The sequence below is a fragment of the Humulus lupulus genome, chromosome X (genome assembly GCF_963169125.1).
Source record: "Humulus lupulus chromosome X, drHumLupu1.1, whole genome shotgun sequence".
NCBI classification, from domain to species: domain Eukaryota; kingdom Viridiplantae; phylum Streptophyta; class Magnoliopsida; order Rosales; family Cannabaceae; genus Humulus; species Humulus lupulus.
Genome location: NC_084802.1, coordinates 157,321,179 through 157,332,017, shown reverse-complemented (window position 1 = coordinate 157,332,017; position 10,839 = coordinate 157,321,179). Strand labels below are relative to the sequence as shown.

The 10,839-nt window shown below is 40.2% G+C and overlaps 1 non-coding gene across 1 annotated transcript; it reads left to right on the top strand.

Annotated features, from left to right (window-relative positions):
* The first annotated feature begins 9,867 nt into the window (after positions 1-9,867).
* LOC133807610 (small nucleolar RNA R71) lies at positions 9,868-9,974 on the top strand. Its single transcript, XR_009879513.1, has one exon. It is a non-coding gene; the product is annotated as a small nucleolar RNA R71 (small nucleolar RNA).
* The last annotated feature ends 865 nt before the right edge of the window (positions 9,975-10,839 follow it).

Genomic DNA, 10,839 nt, shown 5'->3' with positions numbered 1-10,839 from the left:
TGAGAGTGTAAACACTTGGGTTGGGGATTATAAGCTTGATCACTATAAGCTTACCAAACACTTGGGAAGTAAGGTCTTATAGCATTTCGGTTCAAGGTTTAGATTGGTCGTACAAGTGTTCAAGGTATTTCCACACTCTAGTTCATTGGTATTATTTTATTTTCTTTAAAGTTCTCATAGTCTTCTACTCAGCCTTCTAACCTTATTCCTATTCTTGGTTAGGAAATCCAAGTTCTTAAGCACAAGGTTTTTGGTAAGTATGTTTTAATATGTATAGTTCCTTCATCTCTTTCATCCCTTTTTCTTCAATATCAATAGACTCACCCTTTCACAAATGGTTTTTAGGAGTGTTCCAAAGTCCCTATTCTGTCCTCATATCCCGCTAATTTTGGTAAGGAAAATAGGCTAGAATCAATATGTTATATGTTTATGTTATCTTATGTTTTATGTTATCAAATGTATTATGATATGTATATGTGTATGTTTGTAGGCTTGGGCATATGACCCATATGACTAACAAGACCCCAAATGGGTTATGGGCATATGACCTACTTAGCTAGTAGGACCCCATTAATCCCATGGGCATATGACTTGTTTAGTCCCAAGTAATAATGGCCATTATAATAAGTGTATGTAATATGTGATATGATATATCTTTATGTTTATTACGAAATTTATGTTTATGACTATGTGTTAGATTTTCCTTGCTGGGCATTAGGCTCATTCCTTTTTGTTTTATGTGCAGGAAAATAGCTTTTAGTGGCGGTAAGGTTCGTGGAAGCTTGGAGATTGTGTATCGATGGTGAATGGAGTCAAGGAGCCGAGCGTTATTCGATTCGAGGATGTAGTTTCGTTTTATGTCTTTTACATGTATTTTCCACACTATTTATGTAATGTCTTTTTATTTTAAATCATGTTTTGTTTTTAAAGACAATGGGATCCCATATCTTTCTTGGTATTTATTTTGTAAGTAACTCTCATTTTCTATAAGTTTTCTAATAAAATTATGGTATTTTTGCAAATGTAAGTTCTAGTAAGAATTTGTATGTATAGTTTAGTAATGGTCCAAGAGTCTAGAGTAGTGGGTCATTACAGTTGGTATCAGAGCAAAACGGTTCCTTCGCATGAAGTTCTCCTCGATACACACGCTCAAAGCTCCGAATCTGACCGCCAAGTAAGTGTTTAAGTTACTAGTTATGTTACTTATGTGTATAGCTAACACCTTTAGTGTTTATGTTTTCAGTTAAGAATCAATGGAGCTTTAACCTACCAAGATATCCGAGCCATTAAGGCTTTAAAAAGAATAAGGGAGCCAAGAAACACTGTAGGAGCACTAGAAAGGATCACTCGAAGGTTGCTTTTGTTTCACCAAGAGATAGGTGGCCTTCAAGAGGCTAAGCAAATAATGTTAAGATCAACGGAACAATATGTACTAGTAATAAGGCTATTTAAAAAATTTCATACTGTAATAGCAGCCTTAGAAAAAATATGGGAAGACATGAATGATGAGAATGAACTACCATTAGCGATGAGATATTATTTCCTCTTAGTTAGGTTCACTGCAAAATTCGAGTTTCAATTCACAAATGAGCAAAAACATAGAATTCTCACAAACCTTCCTAGAGGGCATTTTGATGCTCATGATAATGACGATTATGAGGAGATAGATGACGATATGTTAGATGATGGATCGGATGTAGAGGATCCCGATTTTTAGATTAGTAGTTTTATTATTTGTTTTATTTACTTTTTATGTTATGATTGTAAATAAGTGAAAATTGTTTTTCCAAATGAATAACATGCTATTTTATTTTCATGTATGAGTTTGATTTTATTTTCGCAATCATAATAAATACTAAATAAAATGAATAATGACTAAGTTCGGTGAGGGTGGATAAAAATCAATGAACCAAGTTTCCTTATTGAGAGTTAGGGGGCCATAGTAGTGGGAACGATTTTACTGATCCCAGCCCTCCCTCAATATGGTTAACTTTGGAACAAAGATAAGTTTCGAGCCTGAGAATTAAGTCATATAGGATGATTAGAAACACACTTAGAAAATAAAGATGACTTATTTTTCTATGTATAGAAACCCACTATAATAATAAATAAAGACCTATATAATTTTCATAAGAAGTCATAATAAATAGGTCCGAGATATGTTTGTTTTAGAATAACTTTTAGCCTTAGAGCCTATTAGGTAAAGTTTTAACATGTTTCTTTTAACTGTTAGAACTCTGCTATGATGTCGCTCCGAAGATCTGCACGGACCAACGAAAACGCCACCAACAACGTTCCAGCAACCAATGAAGTCCCTCCAGTTCGCCGAAGGGGAGTGCGTGCTACTGCTTGCCGCAACGTGCCGGCACCGCCAGCTGATAACACTGCGAAGATTGCCAGACTGCGACTGCGAGGAACTTCTGCAGCAACAACGCCAACATGCTCAATCTCAGCCTCAGCCTCCGCCACAGCCGCAGCCACAGCAAATGGCCCCAGCACCCCAACAAGTTGGTCCATATGGGGGATGGCCTATGATGAACTACGCTCCATATCCAGTACAACACATGGAGTCAGTGTATTAGAGGTTCCGCAAGCAGCACGCTCCAAACTTCGAAGGGACTACAGACCCCTTTGAGGCAGAAGAGTGGCTAAGGAATGTGGAGCCGATTCTGGCCCACATGAACCTCAGTAATGCGGACCGCATATCCTGCGTCTCATCTTTGCTCAAGAAAGATGCCAGGATATGGTGGGACTTGGTCCAGCAATCCCATGATGCTGCCACCATGACGTGGACCCGATTTGTGGAGCTGTTCCACAAAAAGTACTACAATTCGGCTGTACTTGCTACGAGGGTTGAGGAGTTCACCAACTTGAAGCAGGGTACTTTAACAGTGGCGAAATATGCTCGTCAATTCGACCGCTTAGTAAAGTTCGCAGCAGAGATGGTTCCAACCGATTATCTGAGGGTGAACAAGTTTGTTAGAGGACTTCGCCCAAAGATCGAGATGGGGGTTAAACTAGCAAACCCGGGAAACACCACATATGCCGACATTCTCGAGACGGCAATCGAAGTAGAAAGGTTGCAGGCCAATGTAAGCAGAGAAGAAGCCAGCAAGCCGGAACCTAGACAGCAGAGTCAACCTTAGGCCAGTCGGAACAACAACAACCATAACGGCAACAATCAGTCTAGCAATAGCGGCAACAATCAGTCCAGCAACAATGGTAACGGTCAGAAGAGAAGGCATCCTGACAACAAGCAATCTGACAACAATAAGAGGGCACGTACGAATAATGGAGGAAATAGGACGGGCTACGTGGAGTACCCGCCATGTGCCAAATGTCAGAAGAAGCATCCTGGAGAATGCCGCGCCAACACCAAGGAGTGTTTCAACTGTAGTTAAGAAGGGCATCGTAAAAGAGACTGTCCTCAGCAAAAGCCAGAAGGGAAGAAGGACGAAAAGATGGTTCCTGCTAGGGTTTTTGCTTTAACCCAAGGAGAGGCCGATGCTAGCAACAAGGTGGTCACAGGTCAGGTTTCTATCCTCAATAACTTATGTCATGTATTATTTGATTCGGGAGCCACTCACTCGTATATCTCGTTAGGAATGATAGAAAAACTAGACAAACCTAGTGAAAGATTTAGAACTAGGTTTGTAACCGAGTTGCCTTCGGGCAAAGTAGTTCTATCATCACGAATAGTACGAGGCGTACCGATCAAGATTGAGGACATAGAACTAGAAGGAGACCTGATAGAGCTAGTGATCAAGGACTTCGACGTAATATTAGGCATTGATTGGCTAGCACGGCATGGCGCAACGATCGACTGCAGACGCAAGAAGGTGATGTTCGAGACTCCTGACGGCCAGAGACAATGCTTTATGGGACAAGCTTCAGGATTGCGCACCCCATTAGTGTCATCTCTCAAAGCTCAGAGAATGATGGAGAAAGGATGCCAAGCGTTCTTAGCCAGCATCACAAACGTGGAAAGGGAGACGCCGCTTAAGGTTGGAGATGTCCGAGTAATACAAGAATTTCCAGAAGTTTTTCCCGATGACTTGCCAGGATTGCCGCCAACTCGAGAAATAGACTTCACGATAGAGTTAGTACCAGGCACCGAGCCTATCTCTAAGGCACCATACCGGATGGCACCTACGGAACTCAAGGAGTTAAAGACGCAGCTACAAGAACTCCTAGACTTGGGTTTTATTAGGCCAAGCCATTCACCATGGGGAGCTCCGGTACTATTCGTGAAGAAGAAGGACGGGAGTATGCGGATGTGCATAGACTATTGTGAGCTGAACAAAGTAACGATCAAGAACAAGTACCCGCTACCTCGGATAGACGATTTGTTTGATCAACTCCGAGGTGCGACTGTATTTTCTAAGATCGATTTACGGTCCGGGTATCATCAGCTCAAGGTAAAGGGAGAAGATATTCCTAAGACAACCTTTAGGACTCGTTATGGACATTACGAGTTCTTGGTTATGTCTTTTGGTCTTACTAACGCACCAGCCGCGTTTATGGACTTAATGAATAGGGTCTTCAAAGACTACTTGGATAAATTCGTCGTTGTGTTCATCGACGACATTTTAATTTACTCCAAGGATGAAGTAGAGCACGAGGAACACTTGAGGTTGATTTTGACGCGATTGAAGGAGCATCAACTCTACGCAAAGTTCAAGAAATGCGAGTTTTGGCTTTCTCAAGTGGCGTTCCTCGGGCACATCATATCGAAAGACGGAGTTGCAGTAGATCCATCAAAGGTAGAGGCCGTGAAGGATTGGCCTAGACCAAAGAACGCGTCAGAGATAAGAAGCTTCTTAGGGCTAGCAGGTTATTATAGGAAGTTTGTAGAGGGATTTTCTAAGATAGCCACTCCACTCACCAACCTGACCCGGAAGCAACAAAAGTTTAACTGGAATGATAAGTGTGAGGAAAGCTTCCAGTTGCTTAAGGATGAGCTATGCTCAACACCAGTACTTAGTGTCCTGACACCCAACGATAAGTTCGTTGTCTACTGTGATGCATCAAAGGTAGGATTAGGATGCATGCTGATGCAAAACGACAAGGTGATAGCCTATGCCTCACGTCAGTTAAAGGAGTATGAGCAACGCTATCCAACTCACGATATGGAGTTGGCAGCAGTGGTCTTTGCGTTAAAAATCTGGCGCCATTATCTTTATGGAGAACGGTGCGAGATTTATACGGACCACAAAAGTTTAAAATACTTCTTTACTCAGAAGGAGCTCAATATGAGGCAGCACAGGTGGTTAGAGTTAGTCAAGGATTACGACTGTGAAATCCTATACCACCCAGGGAAGGCGAACGTAGTCGCCGATGCGCTTAGTAGGAAAAGTTATGGGAACTTAGCAGCCTTATCCGGAATAGAAAAGCCGCTACAGCAGGAGCTTATCAGTGCCGGAATAGAAGTGGTTGTAGGCAAGCTGGCTAACTTGTCTATCCAATCGAATCTGCTAGAGGACATACGGATTGGTCAAAGACATGATGAATCGCTAGCAGCACATATGGAAGCAGTCATAGAAGGCAAGAATACCGATTTCTCAATATCTACCCAAGGCTTATTGAGATATAAGGATCAGGTATGTGTGCCAAATGATCAGAGTATTAAGAAGACGATTTTAGAAGAAGCGCACAGTACCCCGTACTCAGTTCATCCAGGGTCTACCAAGATGACTCATGACATCAAGGCAATCTATTGGTGGCCAGGGATGAAGAAGGACATAGCAGAGTTTGTATCTAAGTGTCTGGTATGCCAGCAAGTGAAAGCAGAGCATCAGTGGCCTACAGGTTTATTACAACCACTTAGCGTGCCAGAATGGAAGTGGGATGACATAGCCATGGATTTCGTGACGAATCTGCCAAAGACGAACAAGCAGCATGATTCCGCTTGGATAGTAATTGATAGACTAACCAAGTCGGCTCATTTCCTGCCTGTTAAGACTTCATACACGGCAGACCAATATGCAGACATCTACATCCAAGAGATTGTACGGTTGCATGGAGTCCCCAAGACTATAGTGTTAGATAGAGGATCAGTATTTACGTCAAGATTTTGGAGAAGTTTACAGCAAGCTATGGGTACTAAGTTAAGTCTTAGTACAGCTTTCCATCCTTAGACAGATGGGCAGTCCGAGCGTACGATTCAGATCTTAGAAGATATGCTACGTGCATGTATACTTGATTTCGAAGGATCATGGAACAAGTACTTGCCACTGATCGAGTTCTCGTACAACAACAGCTATCAGTCGACAATCGGGATGGCACCTTATGAGTTGCTATATGGAAGAAGGTGCCGATCACCGTTGCACTGGGACGAGGTAGGAGAAAGGCAGCTTCTAGGGCCCGAAGCTCTTAGACAAGCCCAAGAAGCAGTAGCGCTTATTAGACAGCGTATGCTTGCTGCTCAAAGTCGTCAGAAAAGCTATGCGGATGCCAAGCGACGCGATGTGGAGTTCCAAGTCGGAGATCAAGTCTTCCTGAAGATATCTCCTATGAAAGGTGTCAAGCGGTTCGGGAAGAAAGGCAAGCTTAGTCCCTGATTCATAGGTCCTTTTGAGATATTGGACAAAGTGGGACCAGTTGCGTATAGACTAGCCCTACCGCCTGCACTAGCCGATAGTCACATCGTCTTCCACATTTCGATGCTACGCAAATATGTGTCAGACCCCTCTCACGTCCTCAAGTACGATACGATAGCGCTCCAGAAAGACTTAAGTTACGAGGAACGACCGGTTAGCATCCTAGATAGGGGGATGAAGCAGTTACGGTCCAAGAGCTTTCCTATAGTTAAAGTCCTATGGAGCAATAGTTCTGAACGCGAGGCAACGTGGGAATTGGAGGAGGACATGCAAGGCCGGTATCCGGAATTATTTGGTAAGTAAATTTCGAGGACGAAATTCTTTTTAGTAGGGGAGAATTGTAGAGTCCAAGAACTTTACTTAGCTAATTATTTAGTAGTATTATAGTATGTATAGTATTATCTTTGTTACTGTGGATTTTTGGTTCAGACCGGGAATTATTTGGACACTCATAGTAGTACATATAGACTTTCTAAGTTTAACCTATAGTTTAAGAATATTAATTTTAACCTAAGGTTTGATTATATAGCTGATATTAAGAATAATATTTATTATATTATAAGGTTTAGATAGACCCAACAAGATAGTAACACTTATCATATGTATGATTATTAAGAAATTATTATTTTAATGATAAAATAAGAGAAATATAAGACTTAGTCTTCACCAAAATCTGATAGGAGCATGACATTTATCACAATTTTATTTATTTGTGAATTAGGTTGATATTTAGATAATTAAATAGATTTTTCGTAACTTTAGGGTACTGTAACTTCCGACCTATTTTTGACCCAGTTATATTAGGAATTTCGAAAAATAGTATTTCTTAAAAGTTGTAGATAATTTAATGAGATTTCTAACGGTAAAAAGAGAGTCCAAATCGAAGTTCTACAACTCCAGATATGTTGATTTTACTGAAGGGGAGTTTAGAGTTACGAGATTTAGGGAGTTAGAAGTTAGGATTCTATTTGTTTTTATTATTTTAAAATCAAGCTTTGAATCCTTAAATCTCTCTGAAAAATTTGAAAAATTCCTAAGCCTTTGGCTGAAGGATATTCAAATATTTTCAATTAATTTTTTTTTTTTTATTCAAAGCCAAAAAGAAGATTTTTATTCCTAGAACTCTATAAATAGAACCTAGCACCAAGCATTTTTCATTCATTCATCAAGCTAAGTTCGGAGGCTGCAAGTTGCTAGGTTATTGTGAGAGTGTAAACACTTGGGTTGGGGATTATAAGCTTGATCACTATAAGCTTACCAAACACTTGGGAAGTAAGGTCTTATAACATTTCGGTTCAAGGTTTAGATTGGTCGTACAAGTGTTCAAGGTATTTCCACACTCTAGTTCATTGGTATTATTTTATTTTCTTTAAAGTTCTCATAGTCTTCTACTCAGCCTTCTAACCTTATTCCTATTCTTGGTTAGGAAATCCAAGTTCTTAAGCACAAGGTTTTGGTAAGTATGTTTTAATATGTATAGTTCCTTCATCTCTTTCATCCCTTTTTCTTCAATATCAATAGACTCACCCTTTCACAAATGGTTTTTAGGAGTGTTCCAAAGTCCCTATTCTGTCCTCATATCCCGCTAATTTTGGTAAGGAAAATAGGCTAGAATCAATATGTTATATGTTTATGTTATCTTATGTTTTATGTTATCAAATGTATTATGATATGTATATGTGTATGTTTGTAGGCTTGGGCATATGACCCATATGACTAACAAGACCCCAAATGGGTTATGGGCATATGACCTACTTAGCTAGTATGACCCCATTAATCCCATGGGCATATGACTTGTTTAGTCTATGGGACCCCAAGTAATAATGGCCATTATAATAAGTGTATGTAATATGTGATATGATATATCTTTATGTTTATTACGAAATTTATGTTTATGACTATGTGCTAGATTTTCCTTGCTGGGCATTAGGCTCATTCCTTTTTGTTTTATGTGCAGGAAAATAGCTTTTAGTGGCAGTAAGGTTCGTGGAAGCTTGGAGATTGTGTATCGATGGTGAATGGAGTCAAGGAGCCGAGCGTTATTCGATTCGAGGATGTAGTTTCGTTTTATGTCTTTTACATGTATTTTCCGCACTATTTATGTAATGTCTTTTTATTTTAAATCATGTTTTGTTTTTAAAGACAATGGGATCCCATATCCTTCTTGGTATTTATTTTGTAAGTAACTCTCATTTTCTATAAGTTTTCTAATAAAATTGTGGTATTTTTGCAAATATAAGTTCTAGTAAGAATTTGTATGTATAGTTTAGTAATGGTCCAAGGGTCTAGAGTAGTGGGTCATTACAATGGAACTCGAACTGGCTGCTCATTAACAACTGGCGGACTCTTTTCTGAAAGCTGGTGGTCTTCAGTAACCTTTTCTGGATCAGACTGTTCACCCATCCCTCCATCCTGAACCACTGCCTGTGGAGATCTAGGCTGCTCAGTTTGCTTTCCACTCCTCAGAGTAATTGCCTGAACTTGCTCCTTAGGGTTGACTTCAGTATTACTAGGCAAATTTCCCTGCGGTCTGTTATTGAGCATATTGGCCAACTGCCCAACTTGTGTTTCCAGATTTCTGATAGAAGATCTAGTCTCTGTCATAAACTGAGTTTGAGTGTTGGTGAGGGTCAGTAATGCAGCTTGCAGTTCATTAGGCCTTTCAGGTGGAGCTTGATTCATTGATTGTTGAGGCCTAGGCTGTTGTGATGAAGAGGCTTGATGCATTGGTGGCTGAGGCATATTATTCTGATATTGGCCCTGAAACTGAGGTTGCTGGCCCTGATTATTCTTCCAAGAAAAATTAGGATGATTTCGCCATCCAGGATTGTAAGTATTGGAGAACGGATTATTGAATGGCCTTTGAAAGTTTCCCACCGCTGGAACCTGAGTGTGATCAATCGGAGTGTTATTATTCATACTGATAGGGCACTGATCGATAGAGTGAGAACCAACACAAATTTCATACCTAACTGCAATTTGAACCGCATTAGCAGATACAGTGCTCTGTTGTAACTGTTTTGTCAAGGAGGCTACTTGTGCTGTTAGAGCAGTGATTGCATCCAGCTCATGCACCCCAGCTACCTTTCTGACCCCTGATGATCTTTCCTCAGACAACTGATGATTATTTGTGGCCATGTCCTCCAGCAGCTCATAAGCACTAGTTTCACTCTTGCTCATAAAAGTACCTCCTGCTGCAGCATCAATAATGGTTCTGGTAGTAGGACATAGACCATTGTAAAAATTCTGCACTAACATCCACTGTTCAATGCCATGATGAGGACATCTTCTCAAAAGTTCTTTGAACCGTTCCCAAGCTTCATACAATGATTCTCCATCATTTTGGCAAAAATTATTGATTTCTTCCCTCAATTTAGCAACTTTGGAAGGAGGGAAGAATTTTGACAAAAACTTCTGAGCCAGATCTTGCCAGGTAAATATAGAGTTCAGTTGCAAAGAGTTCAGCCAAATTTTAGCTCTATCCCTCAGAGAAAATGGGAAAAGCCTAAGTTTAATAGTGTCATCACTCACCCCATTGCATCTGAAAGTTCCACACAGCTCCAGAAAATTAGACAAATGGGTGTGAGGATCTTCAGAAGGCAACCCATTAAATTGAACAGAGGATTGCACCATTTGTAGAATAGCTGGCTTGATCTCAAAGTTGTTAGCCTCTACAGCTGGTGGGCGTATACTGTTTTGTACTCCCGTCAGAGTGGGCAGTACATAGTCTCTCAGGCTCCTTTCAGTATTGTTCTGAGCCTGACCCCCTTGTGCAATTCCAGGAATTAAAACATTCCTGCCATTCCCATCATTCTGTGCCATCTTCACAGATTTCTGGGCCTCCCTCTTGTTCTTTCGGTTTTGCTTGCAAGACTTTTCAATCTCTGGATTCAAAGGAACAAGTTTGTCTGCTCCTCTTCTGCTACGCATATAACACAATTCACCTGAGATAGACAAATTAAGCAACTAAACAGATTAAAAACAAGAGAAATTAAAATCAAATTAGAATAAAAATTAATCTGACTGATATTGATAATTATTTTCAGTCCCCGGCAACGCCGCCAAAAACTTGTTGCGATATTTTTGCTATGCAAGTGCACACAGTCGCAATTTGTAATAATATGGTAAAAACCAAGTATCGTCCTCAAGGACTGATTTATCAATTACCAATCAATCAATTTTTTTTAATTCTATTTGATTAAACAATTTCAGAGATTTCAAACAAAGAAGAATACTAACG